The sequence below is a fragment of the Nycticebus coucang genome, chromosome 23 (assembly GCF_027406575.1).
Source record: "Nycticebus coucang isolate mNycCou1 chromosome 23, mNycCou1.pri, whole genome shotgun sequence".
NCBI lineage: Eukaryota > Metazoa > Chordata > Mammalia > Primates > Lorisidae > Nycticebus > Nycticebus coucang.
This window is the reverse complement of record NC_069802.1, coordinates 36,529,351-36,547,061: the sequence shown is the minus strand read 5'-3', so window position 1 is coordinate 36,547,061 and position 17,711 is coordinate 36,529,351. Positions and strand designations below refer to the sequence as shown.

The 17,711-nt window shown below is 42.5% G+C and overlaps 2 pseudogenes; both read left to right on the top strand.

Annotated features, from left to right (window-relative positions):
• Positions 1-94: 94 nt before the first annotated feature.
• LOC128575884 (kinesin-like protein KIF2C) lies at positions 95-4,446 on the top strand (annotated as a pseudogene).
• An 11,698-nt stretch (positions 4,447-16,144) lies between these two features.
• LOC128575864 (DNA/RNA-binding protein KIN17-like) lies at positions 16,145-17,437 on the top strand (annotated as a pseudogene).
• The last annotated feature ends 274 nt before the right edge of the window (positions 17,438-17,711 follow it).

Sequence of the window (17,711 nt, the reverse complement as noted above, 5' to 3'; positions counted from 1 at the left end):
AAGGGGGCCCCGGCTAGGAGTCCCTGCACTCTGTCCCCCAGTCCAGCGTCAGGCGGAGCCCTGCGAGCTTCAGACAGTGTGCCAAGCAGATACTATGGATCGGACGGGCACTTTACAACTTGAAGTACACATCAGTATGGAAGCTTGGATTGTAATATTTGATTTTCTAAAAATAACAATTTCCTCTGCCTTTTCCTTTTGCGGTGTCAAAGACACTCTACAAACCCAAACACTCCAGGGGCTCCTGTAGCCCTCTGGCTAGCCCTAGTCCCCGACCAGTTTCACCCAGAACTCCAAGTTTCCCACTCTTGATAACTGATCAAGTTTCCCACTCACCACCTTAATGCCTTAAGCGTTTGGCCGCCTTTAGCAAGGATTCTCCTACCCCTGATTCCCCTCTCAGTAACTGTCCAGCCACGGACCCCTTCGCTCTGCTTGGGCTTTAAATCCCCACCTGTCTGGCTGTCTGGAGAACTGAGAGTTGAGCTCACTTTTACTGAAGCCCTCTTCCCTGCTGCAATGGTGCTGGAGAAAAATCTCTTTTGGCTCATGTCTGTAATCCCAGCACTCTGGGAGGCCAGGGCGGATGGATTGCTTGAGCTCACTGAGTTTGAGACCAGCCTGAGCAAGAGTGAGAAACCCTTCTATGAAAAATAGCCAGGTGTTGTGGCCAGGGTCTGTAGTCCCAGCTACTTGGGAGGCTGAGGCAAGAGAATGGCTTGAGCCCAAGAGTGTGAGGTTGCTGTGAGCTATGACGCCATAGCACTCTACTGAGGGTGACAAAGTGAGACCCTCTCTCAAAAAAAAAAAAGAAAAAAAATCTCCCTTTACTTTAGCTACCCACTGTACGTAGTATTGTCATACTAATACAAGTTTACTAATAATAACTTTCTGTTGTGAAAGAGGAGGAAACATTAAAATATCATGTTCCCGAGGAAATAGGGATTATATTTGTGACAGAAAGGAGACAGAATATGCATAGAAATAAAATCCTCATGTCAAAGGGATCAGTTCTCCAAATCTTCATGTTCACTACTAGGGATTATTTTTTCCATCCAAACGTCCTCTATATTCCAACATATTTCATTAAAATAGTAGATATTTACACCAAGAAATATGCTTGCAACTGGCTAGATTGAAATAACTCAGTATAAAAATGAATATGCACAGACATAAAACTATCTAAAAATATGTATCACAGCAGAGCCTGTGGCTCAGTGAGTAGGGTGCCGGCCCCATATGCCGAGGGTGGCGGGTTCAAACCCAGCCCCTGCCAAACTGCAACAGAAAAATAGCCGGGCGTTGTGGCCGGCGCCTGTAGTCCCAGCTGCTCGGGAGGCTGAGGCAAGAGAATTGTGGAAGCCCAAGAGTTAGAGGTTGCTGTGAGCCGTGTGACGCCAGGCACTCTACCCGAGGGCGGTACAGTGAGACTCTGTCTCTACAAAAAAAAAAAAATAGGGCAGCGCCTGTGGCTCAAGGGGTAGGGCGCCGGTCCCATATGCTGGAGGTGGTGGGTTCAAACCCAGCCCTGGCCAAAAACCAAAAAAAAATTAAATAAATAAATAAAAATAAAAATATGTATCACACACATTTTATGCTTCTTTTATAATTTTTTAATTAAAAACATATCTTCTTTGGTACACTTTATATATAGGGTCACGTGTATTAACTATAATTCTTATTTTAAGTAACTGTAAATTTTAGTGAAAACTTAAGAAACAAAATGCCTAAATTGTCATAGAACACTTTTTATATAAAAGGATCACAGTTTAGCAACTCAGTTTTAGGGTATTCCCTTGGCCAAGAGGGGATCCAGTCAGTCACTGTATAGGGGAAGCCTCAAGATTTTATTTTAGTTCACAAACAGAATAGAAAACCCAGAAATAAATCCACACATCATAGTGAACTTATCTTCAGGATTTAGGAAATGCCTGTGGAACAAGCAAGCATTGGCCAAGAAGGAAATTGATGTGGTTTCCATTCCTAGCAGTGTCTCCTCTTGGTAGCTGAAGCTCACAAAGTATCTGAGGAACCAAGAGTTCTGCATTGACTTTGCATTTGATGAAACGGCCTCGAACAAAGTCATCTACAGGTTCACAGCAAGGCCACTGGTATAGAAAATATTTGAAGGTGGAAAAGAAATTTGTTTTGCATATGGCCAGACAGAAAGTGGCCAGACACAGGCTATGGGCAGAGACCTTTCTGGGAAAGCTCAGAACACATATGAAGACGTCTATACCATGGCCTCCAGGGGCATCTTACTGTTGAAGAATCAGCCCTGCTACTAGAAGCTGGGCCTGGAAGTCTAGCTGACATTCTTTTAAGATCTACAAGGGGAAGCTGTTTGTGGCAAGCAGCAGGTGCAGGCGGTGGGGCCGTGGGAGCACCTGGTGAACCCTGTTGATGATGCTGTCAAGGTGATCAACATGGAAATGTTTTTTTTTGTTTGTTTGGTTTTTGGCCAGGGTAGGTTTGAACCTACCACCTCCGGCATATGGGACCAGCGCCCTACTCCTTGAGCCACAGGCGCCGCCCAAGGTGATCAACATGGACAGTGTCTACAGAAACTCTGGGCAGATGTTTCCAACTCCAACTCCTCCTCCTATGCCTGCTTCCAGATTGTTCTTCAAGCCAAAGGGAGGATGCATGGCAAGCTCTCTTTGGTGGATCTGGCAGGGAATGTGCGTGGTGCAGACACTTTCATTGCTGACCGGCAGAACTGCATGGAGGGTGCAGAGACAAACAAGAGTCTCCCGGCACTGAAGACTGCCATGATGTCACCAGGCAAAAGCTCCTGTGAGTATACTTTAAACACACTGAAATACGCAGACACAGTCCAGCAGCTGAGTCCCCACAGTGGGCTCAAATAGAAACAGAAGAGATGGAAACCAGTTCTAATGGGACACTGACGACAGGCAACTTACCAAGGAAGAGGAGGAACTGTCTTCCCAGATGTCAGCTTTAATGGAGACATGATTCAGACCAGGGACCTGGAAGAGAAGGCTGTGGAGAACTCAAGGTGGTTAAACAGCAAGGACCAGCCTGGCTTGAGCTCCCTGAGATGCCCAAGCACCTGGGCTATGACCAAGAGATCTTTGTGAACAAATTAGGACCTGCTCTGGGCCAGCAAGCCAAGCCCTCTTTAGCCCTGTGAAGTGTCATGGAGGCCTTGCAGCTGGAGGAACAGGCTAGTAAACAAGTAAGCAGCAAGCAGCCGCCTCACTGATGACTACAAATAGGGACCTGTCTGGTCTCACCAGCCTCTTCTTCTTCCTCCCTGAGAACTTTGGGCACCTAGTGGGTCTGGTCAGGCTCTGAGCTGGGACAGGTTTTGGCAAATGCCATATTACGGGGGCACCTGGATCCAGTGCAGCTCATGAGGGGGTCAAAGTGACATGGGACACTACTTTCCTTTTCCTCAGTTGTCACCTTCAAGGGAGCTAGGTGGCTGTGTACTTCTCTTCATTAGGAGAGGTGAGCTCCCTGGTGCTTCTCCATGGGCAACGTCCTATGTGGCTGCTGGTGGAGGGCTCTCTGTGGTACCTCTGACTCTGGGGAGAGAGAAGGAGGCTGTTGTCCAGCTCTCTGCTGGCTACGGCCCGTTTGGTTTGAGCACTGATGTGTCCTGGACTTTAAAAATGTTTCTGGGACCTTGTCCTTCTTTGCTGTTTCTTGGGGCCCAACAGGTACATGAAAAAATGCTCAACATCATTAGTCATCAGAGAAATGCAAATCAAACTACAATGACATATCATTTCACCACAGTTAAAATGTTTTTTTTATCAACAGGACAGGCAATAACATATGCTGGTGAGGATTGGAGAAAAGGGAGCCCTCTTACACTGTTGGTGGGAAGTAAATTAGTGTAATGACAATGGAGAACAGTATGGAGATTCCTCAAAAAACTAAAAGTAGACCTACCCTATGACACAGCATATATCCTGGGGGATTGACTATATCAAAATGATCTCTGCACCATCATGTTCACTGCAGCACTACTCACAATAGCCAAGATATGGAATCAACCTAAGTGTCCATCAATGGATAAAGAAATTGTGGTACAGAGTGAGAGCAAGTTGGCGGCCGAGTAACAGCTTCCCTGCAACTGTGCACCATGAGTCTGGGGAGATAAGACTCCAGGCATCTCTGGTTGGTGGGATCTGCCTATAATCATCCCTTTGAGGATGCAGGGAGTCAGCAAGAGACTTCTGGACCCCAAGAGGAGGACAAAAACAGTGGAAAACTGGCAAGTGGTTGCATGTGTTTGAACGGTCTAATCCCACCAGCAGCTGTAAGTATAGCAGCAGTGAGACTGCAAACCGAAAAAGCCTTACCTGTGAAGTGTTTTGGTGTTTTTGGACTTGGCACTCAGTTGAACTGCCTTGGGTAGAGCTTGAGCAGGAGTGTGGAGAACTTTGGGTGTTGTCTAGGGCCCCACACTGAGCCGCTGAGCCAGACGAAGCTAATAGTGTTCAGTTGAGGGCTGCAGGGAGCCATTGTGAGAGAACTGCCCCAGCAAACTCTGCCCTCAGGATTGCAGAGCAAGGATTGGGCGGGAGCTAGTAACCTAGTGACTGAGCAGCCTAAAGGTGGGGACTGTGCCTCCTTACAGCCTTAACCCTCAGGGGCAGAGTGAGACCGGTCTTGGCACACTGGGTAAGTGGATAGCCACTTCAGCAGTGATCCCAGTGACTAGCACTTTCCTGGGAAAGCTTCTGCTTAGCCAAGTTTAGAAGTTTAAAGTGCCTTTTTAAGAAGATTGAAGAGAGATTTAGGGTCTCCACCCCGTGGGGTTTGAGAAATCAGCGGAGGCCTCCAGTTGTATCAGCATTGTGATTAACATCTCATATCCCAGAAGACCACCTGTTGCCCAGACAATATTCAACAAGATATATATACTGCTTTGTTTTTGGTTGTTTTGTTGTTGTTGTTTGTTTGTTTGTTGTTTATCTTGTTGTTGTTTTGTTTAGTATCAATCTTTTCTGCACACATTTTTTTCCTTTGTCTTTCTTTTCTTTCTCCATTTTTCTAGTTTAAATACAATTTCCCATTGCTGTCTTTTTCAATAATTAGAACTTCATTTTTGCTAGTGTTTCTACCCCTATTATTTGGTTTTTCATCCAATTTTATCCCGTAAAGTTTTCTGTTTGCTTGTTTGGGGTTGATTTTTGCATTTTTGTCTTTCCTCTCTACTTGGTGGAGGTGGGGTACTGTGTACGATCAGGTTGGCAAAGAGCTGCTGACCTCAAGGGAACCACCCAATTGGGCACCCCCAGAGGTTGGGGTTTTTTAAAGGTTGTGTCAAAGTACCCTACTATGCACCTATACTGCTCTGTCTCCCTCTTTCTGTGCCTCTCTTCTTTTTGTCAGTGTTCCCTTTTACCCACCCCCTCTCCTTTCTCTATTTTCTTTTCTTTCTTTCTCTTTCTTTTCTCCCTTCTTGCTCTTCAACCTTCTCATCCTTCTGGTCCTGTACCAAAAGCACTCATCAAAACCTTAGTCCAGAGGCACGGGAACTTAAAGAGCCAGGGGAAGTGAAAGGAAAATTAGGGCAAGGAAACAGATAAAAGAAATCACTCATGAAGAAGAATCAGCAGAAAACTCCTGGCAACATGAAGAACCAGTCCAGAGCAATCCCTCCAAGGGACCATGAGGTAGCTATTGCAGAGGATTCCACCTATAAAGAAATGTTAGGAATGACAGAAAGGGAATTTAGAATACACATGTTGAAAACAATGAAAGAAAAGATGGAAACAATGAAGGAAACTGCTAATAAAGTGGAAAATAACCAAAAGGAAATCCAAAAACAGAATCAAATCAGAGATGAACGATATGAAGAATATAGAAAGGATATAGCAGACCTGAAGAAACTGAAGCAGTCAATTAGGGAACTTAAAGACGCAATGGAAAGTATCAGCAACAGGTTAGACCATGCAGAAGAAAGAATTTCAGAGGTAGAGGACAAAGTTCTTGAGATAACTCAGATAGTAAAAGAGGCAGAAAAGAAGAGAGAGAAAGCAGAACATTCACTGTCAGAATTATGGGACTTTATGAAGCATTCCAACATACAAGTTATATGAATCCCAAAAGGGGAAGAAGAATTACCCAGAGGAATGGAAGCCATACTAGAGAATATTATAAAAGAAAATTTCCCAAATATCACCAAAGATTCTGACACACTGCTTTCAGAGGGATATCAGACCCCAGGTCACCTCAAGTCTAACCGAGCCTCTCCAAGACAGGAGAATGAACCTGTCTAAAGTCAAGACCAAAGAAAAGATTCTGCAAGCTGCCAGGAGTAAGCGCCAGTTGACCTATAGGGGCAAATCCATCAGAGTGATTGCAGACTTCTCTAATGAAACTTTCCAAGCAAGAAGACAGTGGTGATCTACCTTTAATCTACTTAAACAGAACAATTTTCAGCCCAGAATTCTATACCCTGCTAAGCTAAGCTTTAAAATTGATGGAGAAATCAAATCATTTATAGATATACAAACATTGAGGAAATTTGCCACAACGAGACCAGCTCTATGGGAAATACTTCAACCTGTTCTACACACTGAACATCACAATGGATCAGCAGCAAAGTTAAGAACTCAGAAATTAAAGGACAGAATCTAACTTCCACATTGTTGCAAAAGATAAAACTCAGCAATGGACTCTCAGAAAGTAAGATGAATAGAATACTACCACACTTATCAATTATCTCAATAAATGTTAATGGCTTGAATTCCCCACTGAGGAGACATAGATTGGCTGACTGGATTAAAAAACACAAGCCATCCATCTTCTGTCTGCAGGAAACACACCTGGCTTCAAAAGACAAATTAAAACTCTGAGTCAAGGGTTGGAAGATAATTTTTCAGGCAAATGGAATTCAGAAGAAAAGAGGAGTTGCGATCTTATTTTCAGATACATGTGTATTTAAAGCAACTAAAGTCAAAAAGGACAAAGATGGTCACTTTATATTGATCAAGGGAAAAATACAAGAAGAAGACGTTTCAATTCTAAATATTTATGCACCCAATTTAAATGCTCCCAGATTCTTGAAACAGACCTTACTCAGTCTGAGCAATATGATATCCTCTAATACCATAATAACAGGGGACTTTAACACTCCTCTTACAGAGCTGGACAGATCCTCTAAACAGAAATTAAACAAAGATATAAGAGATTTAAATGAGAACCTAGAACAACTGTGCTTGTTAGATGCATGTAGAACACCCCATCCCAAAGATAAAGAATATACATTCTTCTCTTCACCCCATGGAACATTCTCCAAAATTGATCATATCCTGGGACATAAAACAAATATCAACAGAATAAAAAGAATTGAAATTTTACCTTGTATCTTCTTAAGACCATAAGGCTCTAAAGGTGGAACTCAACTCTAACAAAAACATTTGACCCCACACAAAGGCATGGAAATTAAACAATCTTCTGTTGAATAACAGATGGGTGCAGGAAGAAATAAAACAGGAAATCATTAACTTCCTTGAGCATAACAACAATGAAGACACAAGCTACCAAAACCTGTGGGATACTGCAAAAGCAGTTTTGAGAGGAAAATTTATCGCTTTAGATGCCTACATTCAAAAAACAGAAAGAGAGCGCATCAACAATCTCACGAGCCATCTTATGGAATTGTAAAAAGAAGAACAATCTAAGCCTAAACCCAGTAGAAGAAAAGAAATATCCAAAATCAAATCAAAGATCAATGAAATTGAAAACAAAAGAATCATTCAGAAAATTAATGAAACAAGGAGTTGGTTTTTTTAAAAAATAAAAAAAATTGATAAACCATTGGCCAGACTAACTAGAAATAGAAAAGTAAAATCTCTAGTAACCTCAATCAGAAATGATAAAGGGGAAATAACAACTGATCCCACAGAGATATAAGAGATCATCTCTGAATACTACCAGAAACTCTATGCCCAGAAATTTGACAATGTGAAGGAAATGGATCAATATTTGGAATCACACCCTCTCCCTAGACTTAGCCAGGAAGAAATAGAGCTCCTGAACAGACCAATTTCAATCACTGAGATTAAAGAAACAATAAAAAATCTTCCAACCAAAAAATGCCCTGGTCCACATGGCTTCACACCAGAATTCTATCAAACCTTCAAGGAAGAGCTTATTCTTGCACTGCAGAAATTATTACAAAAAATTGAGGAGGAAGGAATCTTCCCCAACACGTTCTATGAAGCAAATATCACCCTGATACCAAAACCAGGACAAGACCCAACCAAAAAGAATTTCAGACTAATTTCACTCATGATTATAGATGCAAATATTCTCAACAAAATCCTAGCCAATAGATTACAGCTTATCATAAAAAATGTCATACATCATGATCAAATAGGTTTCATCCCAGGGATGCAAGGCTGGTTTAACATACGCAAGTCCATAAACGTTGTCCACCGTATTAACAGAGGCAAAAATAAAGATCACATGATCCTCTCAATAGATGCAGAAAAAGCATTTGATAAAATCCAGCGTCCTTTTCTAATTAGAACACTGAAGAGATTGGCATAGATGGCACATTTCTAAAACTGATTGAAGCTATCTATGACAAACCCACAACTAATATTTTACTGAATGGAGTAAAACTGAAAGCTTTTCTTCTTAGAACTGGAACCATACAAGGTTGACCTCTGTCACCTTTACTATTCAACATAGTGCTGGAAGTTCTAGCCAATACAATTAGGCAAGACAAGGAAATAAAGGGAATCCAAATGGGAGCAGAGGAGGTCAAACTCTCCCTCTTTGCTGACGACATGATCTTATACTTAGAGAATCCCAAACACTCAACCGCAAGACTCCTGGAAGTCATCCAAAAATACAGTAATGTTTCAGGATATAAAATCAATGTCCACAAGTCAGTAGCCTTTGTGTACACCAATAACAGTCAAGATGAGAAGCTAATTAAGGACACAACTCCCTTCACCATAGTTTCAAAGAAAATGAAATACCTAGAAATATACCTAACAAAGGAGATGAAGGACCTCTATAAAGAAAATTATGAAATCCTCAGAAAGGAAATAGCAGAGGATATTAAAAAATGGAAAAACATACCATGCTCATGGATAAGAAGAATCAACATTGTTAAAATGTCTATACTTCCCAAAGCAATCTACCTATTTAATGCCATTCCTATTAAAATACCAACATCATACTTTCAAGATTTGGAAAAAATGATTCTGCGTTTTGTATGAAACCGGAAAAAACCCCGTATAGCTAAGGCAGTTCTTAGTAATAAAAATAAAGCTGGGGGCATCACCATACCAGATTTTAGGCTGTACTTCAAAGCCATAGTGGTCAAGACAGTATGGTACTGGCACAAAAATAAAGACATAGACACTTGGAATTAAATAGAAAATCAGGAAATGAAACTAACATCTTACAACAACCTAATCTTTGATAAACCAAACAAGAACATACCTTGGGGGAAAGACTCCCTATTCAATAAATGGTGTTGGGAGAACTGGGTATCCACATGTAAAAGACTGAAACTGTACCCATACCTTTCCCTACTCACAAAAATTAATTCAAGATGGATAAAGGACTTAAATTTAAGGCATGAAACAATAAAAATCCTCAAAGAAAGCATAGGAAAAACACTGGAAGATATTGGTCTGGGGAAAGACTTCATGAAGAAGACTGCCATGGCAATTGCAACAACAACAAAAATAAACAAATGGGACTTCATTAAACTGAAAAGCTTCTGTACAGCTAAGGAGACAACAACCAATGCAAATAGACAACCTACACAATGGGAAAGGATATTTGCATATTTTGAATCAGACACAAGCTTGATAACTAGGATCTATAGAGAACTCAAATTAATCCACATGAAAAAAGCCAACAATCCCATATATCAATGGGCAAGAGACATGAATAGAACCTTTTCTAAAGATGACAGATGAATGGCTAACAAATATATGAGAAAATGTTCATCATCTCTATCTATTAGAGAAATGAAAATCAAAACCACCCTGAGATACCATCTAACCCCAGCGAGAATGGCCCACATTACAAAATCTCAAAATTGCAGATGCTGGCGTGGATGTGGAGAGAAGGGAACACTTTTACACTGCTGGTGGGACTGCAAACTAGTACAACCTTTCTGGAAGGAAGTATGGAGAAACCTCAAAGCACTCAAGCTAGACCTCCCATTTGATCCTGCAATCCCATTACTGGGCATCTACCCAGAAGGGAAAAAATCCTTTTATCATAAGGACACTTGTACTAGACTATTTATTGCAGCTCAATTTACAATCGCCAAAATGTGGAAACAGCCTAAATGCCCACTAACCCAGGCATGGATTAACAAGCTGTGGTATGTGTATACCATGGAATACTACTCAGCCATTAAAAAAAATGGAGACTTTACATTCTTCATATTAACCTGGATGGAAGTGGAAGACATTATTCTTAGGAAAGCATCACAAGAATGGAGAAGTATGAATCCTATATACTGAATTTCGATATAAGGACAATTAATGACAATTAAGGTCATGGTGGGGATGGGGAAAGGGAGAGCAGAGAGAGGGAAGGAGGGAGGAGTTTGGGGCCTTGGTGTGTGCCACACCTTTTGGGGGCAAGGCGCGATGGCAAGAGGGACTTTACCTAACAAATGCAATCAGTGTAACCTGGCTTATTGTACCCTCAATGAATCCCCAACAGTAAAAAAAAGGAAAAAAAAACAAGATAGTTACATTTTATGAGATTTTGGATCATGCAAATTTTCAATGGTGAGATATTAAAATAGCAATAAATTCTCACTTTATATACAAAATTTGAAATAATTTGAACTTCCTACATTTTAAAAATTAGCAGAAAGATTGCATATTCTTAAAGCAAGTGTATTGTGGACCTTGTTTACAACATTGCAATATGACTGCCTCATTGAAGAGAAATACCCATCACCTTTGACCAATACTGTGTAAAGCACACTTTTTTCAAGTGCAGCAAAATTTTGATGAGTTTTTTTGATAATTGTTATTTTATTATTCTAATGTTTGGTTTTACTATAGTTGTAAATCTTTATTTTAACATCCACCAAATATTTCTATTAAATATTTGGTAGTAGTGATATAAATGCTAAAAAATGTGCCTGAAATACAGTATCTTTGAAACATGAGTTTGATGTGATTAAAAAGCCAGTAAGGCAAATAAATGAGGCTATACAATGCTATTAATTTAATAGAGGGTACTTTGCAAAATATTAAAGATACTATTAACAAAATATAGAGCAGCATTAATGAAAAATGTGTTATGAGGCCAGTAGATTTAACAGCTCTGTAACTCATCCTCTCTGATTGATGTTTATTATTGGGAAGAAGTAATTTTAAAATAAAGCACATTTGGATAATGCTAAGTCTTCAGGTTATGCATCATTGAGAGGAAGTAAGTCTCACAGAAAACTGTTTTAGGTAAGTTCATGTGAGAATATGTAACAGAAGTAAGGATCTGAAAGAGGGAACAATGCTTTGCAAGTTGTCTCTTTAAAACCCCTTACTATTTTTGAGGAATTAAAACCTGCATCCTTGCCCAAGGTCAGTATTTGAAGGGGCAGAAATATGTTCTTTATTCTTTGTTTTCTAGTATTTAAACTACAGGAGATGGCTCAATAGAATTATCCAGAGAAAGGTCATTAGATCATCTTCACAGGAAATAAGGTCCACAGGAACCACCAACTATGATTAAACTGCAACAGCCTGAAACTGAAAATCCCCTTTAAAAGCTTTGTATTTCTGCCTGAAAGGAGGACAATGGTTCTTCAGGATGAGAGTCTGATGGCCTCCTCATTTGCTGGCAAATTAATAAACCTCCCTTTCCTTTCCCTCAAAAAAAAGAAAGAAAGAAAGAAAGAAATTGTGGTACACATATACATAGAATATTATATAGCCACAGAAAAGAATGAAATCCAGCCATTTGCAACATGGATGGAACTGGACAACATTATGTTAAGTGAAATAAGCCAAGCACAGAAAGACACCCCTGGCATGTGTGGAAGCTAAATATTAAAAACAATTGATCTCATGGAGACAGAGAGTAGGATGACAGTTACTGGAGAATAGGAAGGGTAGCAGAGAAAGGAGGATAAAGTAGGGAGGGCTAATGAGTGCAAAAGTATAGGTAATAGAATGAACAATGTTTGACAGCAGAGCCAAGTGACTATAATCAACAATAAGTTAGGGTATACTTTAAAATAATTATTATAAAAGAGTGGAAGTGGAATGTTTCTAACACAAAGAAATGTTAAATGCCTGAGGTGCCCAATTAGCCTGGTTTAATTAATTCATTTTTTATGCCTATATCAAAACATCACTGTGCCCTCTAAAGATACACAGCTATTATGTACCCATAATAATTAAACTTTGAAATATTGTTTAAAAAGAAAGAAAGTCAAGAAATTTGTATCTCACAAGGCACTGGCTTCTGTACTACAAATAAAAATGATAAGATTAAATTAAAAAAAAAGCCTTGCTCAACATAGACTCTAAAGGGTTCTCAGTTAAATAGAGGGACTTAGCCTTGCTGCAGGGATCAGGTGAAGGTAATACCCTGCCAGGCAAGACTGTCATTTCAAATCAACTAAAAGATTTCATTAATTTGTAAGAAGTGCGTCGGAATAAAGGATGAAAATATAAGATCTCTGGGTGTAATTACTGACATAGGGAGTTAACTAGACCATCAGAAGCTGGATATCTTTTCTAGAGTATTGTATTTCCGAATAAACTCAGAGCTGGTCTAAAAAGGGCTATGTCAATAAACATTCATCAGGTCTTCATACTTATAGAAGCAGCAAATGAGCCAGCAGGGATGAAGGCAGAGACTTCAACCCACACCAGGTAAGCCATGGATGATAACCAATATAGATATATTATTAAACATCATAAATCTAACCATGAGAAGAATTTTAAAGAATACATAACTCATATGGGAAGACAGAGTGAGTGGTTGTTTCTTTCCCAGCATGGAGTCAGTAGAGTCTTTCTAAAGTTGATAAACCAAGAAATAGAGTTGAAGGTATATAATTTATAAGTAGCCAAGAAATGGACTTGCATGTTTATTTTTGTAGTGCTATCCCTCAGGAGAGCTAAAACAGTGAGACTGAGTATGAGGAGGAAATTAGCAGAGAAGAAAATTTAATTTTTGTTTTATGTCCCTCTTTTGCTTCAAGTAAAACTCATCAGTTATGACCCAGCAAACAATGTGATACCACACAGCAATCACTGGGGCTAGCAATCGCTAAATTAGACTGATGCGAGCTGAGAAAAAGCACACCAGTATGACAGTCAGATATGTTTCTAAAGAGATGACAAGTGATACAACACGCATGGATGGATGGGAGGTATACACACAAACTTGTCTCTGAGTAGACTATTGGGAAGGACACACACCAAACAATGACCAGTATCTTTTGATATAAGGGGAAGGGTAGGGAAGAAGAAAAGAATGAAACCCACCTGCAACTATTTTGGCACTCAACCCTCAGCGCCTGTGCTCTCCCACTAACCTGCAAACTACAAATCAGGTTCACTGAACCACAGGTCACTGCTCTCAGGAAGAAGACTGGAAATCATAGATGGTGTCAGGGGGAAGTTATCCTTTGGCCCTGTTACTGCTCTTGCCCGGGCATTCTCCTTTTCCTGCTCCTTCTAGAGGTCCTCAGAACTCCCCCCATTCTCAAGGCCCTGTCACAGATGGTGTCAGCTTTGGTGATTATGGAAAATCTTAGAAAATTAGTTATGAACTTACATATGCAACTTTGTAAACAAAAGAGAAGCGATAAGGGAGAATGTAAGAACTTTCCAGGGAAAAGATAAAACCCGACTTCTACTGTGAGTCTATTCCAAGATGGAGGGAGGAGCTGCCTGCTGCTGTCACTGCCCAGGTCCTGGTCTGTGCTTGTTTTGACTCCTCTTAGCTCCTCTTCAATCCCCTCTCCCGATCCCCAGAAGGTGTCAGACCTCTCCTGCCCTTCACCAGCCTGCGGGGGCCACCTCCCCTCCGTCCTTGCAGGTGCAGGCGCTTCCCTGGGGACACCCTCAACTCGCAGGGGCACTGGCCTTCTCTGTCCAAAGAGAGGCTTTCCTGCCTGCCCCGTGCAGGGCGGACTGGGAAAGGGGACCCTGAACCTGCACAAGGTGCTAGGCACTTGGAGCCACCCCTGGCTTTTATTCCTAGGCAGTAAGTTTTGCTTTCCCACTGAACCTGGAACCTTCTGGGTTTCATTTTCCCAATCTCACACACAGGCAGACTGCAGGGCTGGGGTTAGATAATTTCTCCATTAAGTAACATAACCTGTTTGGAATCTAGGGGTAGTTTTTGAGATACCTTCCAGGTCCTGCATTCCAGGGGATCAACTGACCCACTCAGACCAAGAAACTGACTCAACTGGTCTTGGACCCCCACCCAAGAAGCTGCATTCTAGTGGATTGGCTGATCCCCACACAGTGCCCACACCCAAGGACTGATGGGTCTATCTTAGAAACAGCCAATTAGCAGACCCTGATAGCCTAACCCTCTGCCTACCAAACTGTCTTTAAAAACTCTGTCTTCCCAGTTCTTGGGGGCCAGATTTGAGAAGTTTCCCCCATTTCCTTACTTAGCTTTAGGCTGCTGCCTAGGGGTTGGGGACCCCTTGCTGTACAGTACTGTAAAGGCCTCCAGTTGTGTGAGGTGTGCATAAGCCAGATGTTTGTAAATTGGGAATTACTTTGCAAGTGTTCTTCTCCCATGAATATTTTAACTGGTGAAGATTCTCTGGTCTCACTCTAGCCTCCTCCCAGTTCACTCATAGTTGCACCCAATGAAGCCCATTCCCTGGGCACTTCCCCACCCCTGAGGATGTGGGCCAGCTGTGAGTGGCTCCATAGATGTCACAGTTGATTCATCAGGCTGTGTTCCTGGGCATTGACACGTGCCGCCGCTAGGATTGTTATAATTCTATGTGGTCAGCCTAGAGTCTGAACAGACCAGAGCCCTCTCACAGTGTCCTATTGTGCCTGTGCTGTTGGACTAGTGAATGTTGATTCTGGCCGTGAGAACTCTTGTGGTTCAGCACACTCCAAAAATCTCAACAAAATCAGTTACGTCATTCTTCACATAAACTTGTTCCAATACGAAGGACGGTAAAATGTCTCATCACAGGGGTTGACAGCCCTGCCCATTCAGGGAGGGAACTCCCACATGCAGATACAATCTACAGAACCCCTGTTAATCATTTAGTAACATCCCGCACCCCTTGAAAGCCCTCCCCTGGACCAGGTCAATAGAGGGTAACACTCCAGAGACTGGGGGTGGGGTGGGGAGTCAGTCAGCCACCCAGCCAGTCCTTCTGTCTCGAGTAGTGAGACACCTGTTCAATTCTACAGTACAAAGCCGTAGGTGTGAAGCTGCACCCTCCATGACATTAGCGACGCTGTGCAAGGCCTGCCTTTCCCTTGACCCCTCAGGTTAGGCGCCAGCAAAGTTTGGCAGGGGAGTGAAGGTGTGTAGAAAAGTTGGCTTCCTTTCCCGAGTCACCCAGGGTTGGCTCACAAGACAGCAAACACGGCCCAGGTTACTCCAGGGCCAGGATGACAGCCTATTCAACAACGGAACCTGTAATAAGCCCATCAGTTCCAAGTGTGTCTGTCCTCTGATGGTCAGTTCAAGAGGTGCCCACTCCCGTAGCTCGGGGACGTCCACTGAGCACCACACCAGACTTCTGCCGATAGTCTTGAGGTGGGGCCGTCGTGTGGAAGTTCCCTATGAACATCCATCAGACAGCACTGCCTTCATCTAAACACGATTTCGTTCCCTGCGACTGCAAGGCCCAGGCAAAGGCCCAGAACCCGGGGACACACGACCTGCCGAAGGGCGGTGGGACAGGCCTTACGGCGCATGCCCAGAAGCCTCCGCTCCGCGCCCCGCCCGCTTCCGGCTTTCTCCCCGGGTCTGGCCTCCTGGCGCCTAACCCAGGGAAGTCTCGCGAGGGTTGGAGCCCAGTCTCACCAGGCCCCTCCTCCTGCCCCCTCTCAGCCGCTACTTGTCCCGCCCACCCACAGCAGCCCGGTTCCTTTTACGCTTCTACTTGATTTGGTGGACGCCGGGCTGCGGAGGGCGGTCGTTCGGTACCGTGCTCGCCATGGGGAAGGTGGATTCTCTCACCCTGAAGGTTGCTGCCAACAGGATGAAATCCAAGGGGCTTCAGAAGCTGCGTGGGTATTGCCAGATGTGCCAGAAGCAGTGCCGCGACGAGAATGGCTTTAAAAGTGTCACTGTACGGGGCGGCGCCTGTGGCTCAAGGAGTAGGGCGCCGGTCCCATATGCCGGAGGTGGCGGGTTCAAATCCAGCCCCGGCCAAAAACCACAAAAAAAAAAAAAAAAAAAAAAAAAAAAAGTGTCACTGTACGACCAAGTCTCTTCAGAGACAGCTCTTGCTGGCTTCGGAAAATCCTCAGCAGTTGATGGATTATTTTTCAGAGGAATTCTGAAACGACTTCGTAGACCTTCTTGTGAGGCGGTTCGGCACCAAATGGGTCCACAACATTGTCTACAACGAGTTCATCAGCCAGTGGGAGCACATCCACATGAATGGTACTCGGTGGGAAACTGACGGATTTCACCAAGTGGCTGGGCAGAGAAGACTTGTGCAGAGTGGACCAGACACCCACAGGCTGATATATTCAGTACATAGGGACCCAGGAACCATGTGCCAGCAACTGCGAGTGGGAAAAAAGAGGAAGAAGGTCTTGATGACGAAGAGAAAACAGCCCAATTTATTGAAGAGCAAGTGAGAAGAGGTGTGGAAGGGAAGGAAGAGTGGGCCCCGAGTTTCACAGCGTTGAGCAGAGCCAATGACAAAGAAAAAATTTCATTTAATTTGAATAAAGGAGCAGGTAGCCCAGTTGGAGCTGGGTCTTTCAAGTCCAGTGCTTTGGGACCAAGCGCACAGAAAACGACAGGGAGGGCGGCAACACTGAAGCAAAAATAAGCTTCCCAGAGCTCAGCTCAGCCCAGAGGAAAGAAGAGGAAGAAATCGTCCCTGGATGAGATCATGGAGGTGGAAGAGGGGAAGAAAAGATCTGCCCAAAGGGATTATTGGCTACAGCCCGGAATCATTGTAAGAATTATAAGCACACACGCTGCTGAGAAATATCATAAGAAAAAGGGTCTGGTTAAGTAAGTGATTGATCAGTATACCGCTGTTGTCAGGATGATTGATTCCTCAGGCAAGATGAAACTTGACCAGACTCATTTGGAGACAGTAATTCCAGTACCAGGAAAAAGAATTCTCGTTCTAAAAGGAGGTTACAGAGGCAACGAAGGTACCCTGGAGGCCATCAATGGGAAGACTTTTTCAGCTACTATAGTCATTGAAACTGGCCCTTTCAAAGGATGCAAACAAATGTTCAAAGACATTTCTAAACTAGCCTGACTTCAAAACCTTTTTAAGCACATTACAACCCTAAGGCATCAAATTGGTGTTTGCGAAGGCATTATGAGACTCTACTGTGTTAGGGTATTTCTTTTGTAAAAAGTAAATGGATTTTTAAAAGTATCGCTGTATAGTTGATTAGTGAAAATATAGATAAATAAAATTATGTCTCATGATGCATCAAAACCTGTGTTTTGCCTGTGTTAGTTTCCCTTGTAATATTTACTTAATGCTTTCTTTGTAATATTCATTAAAGAATGTTATTGTAAAGTGT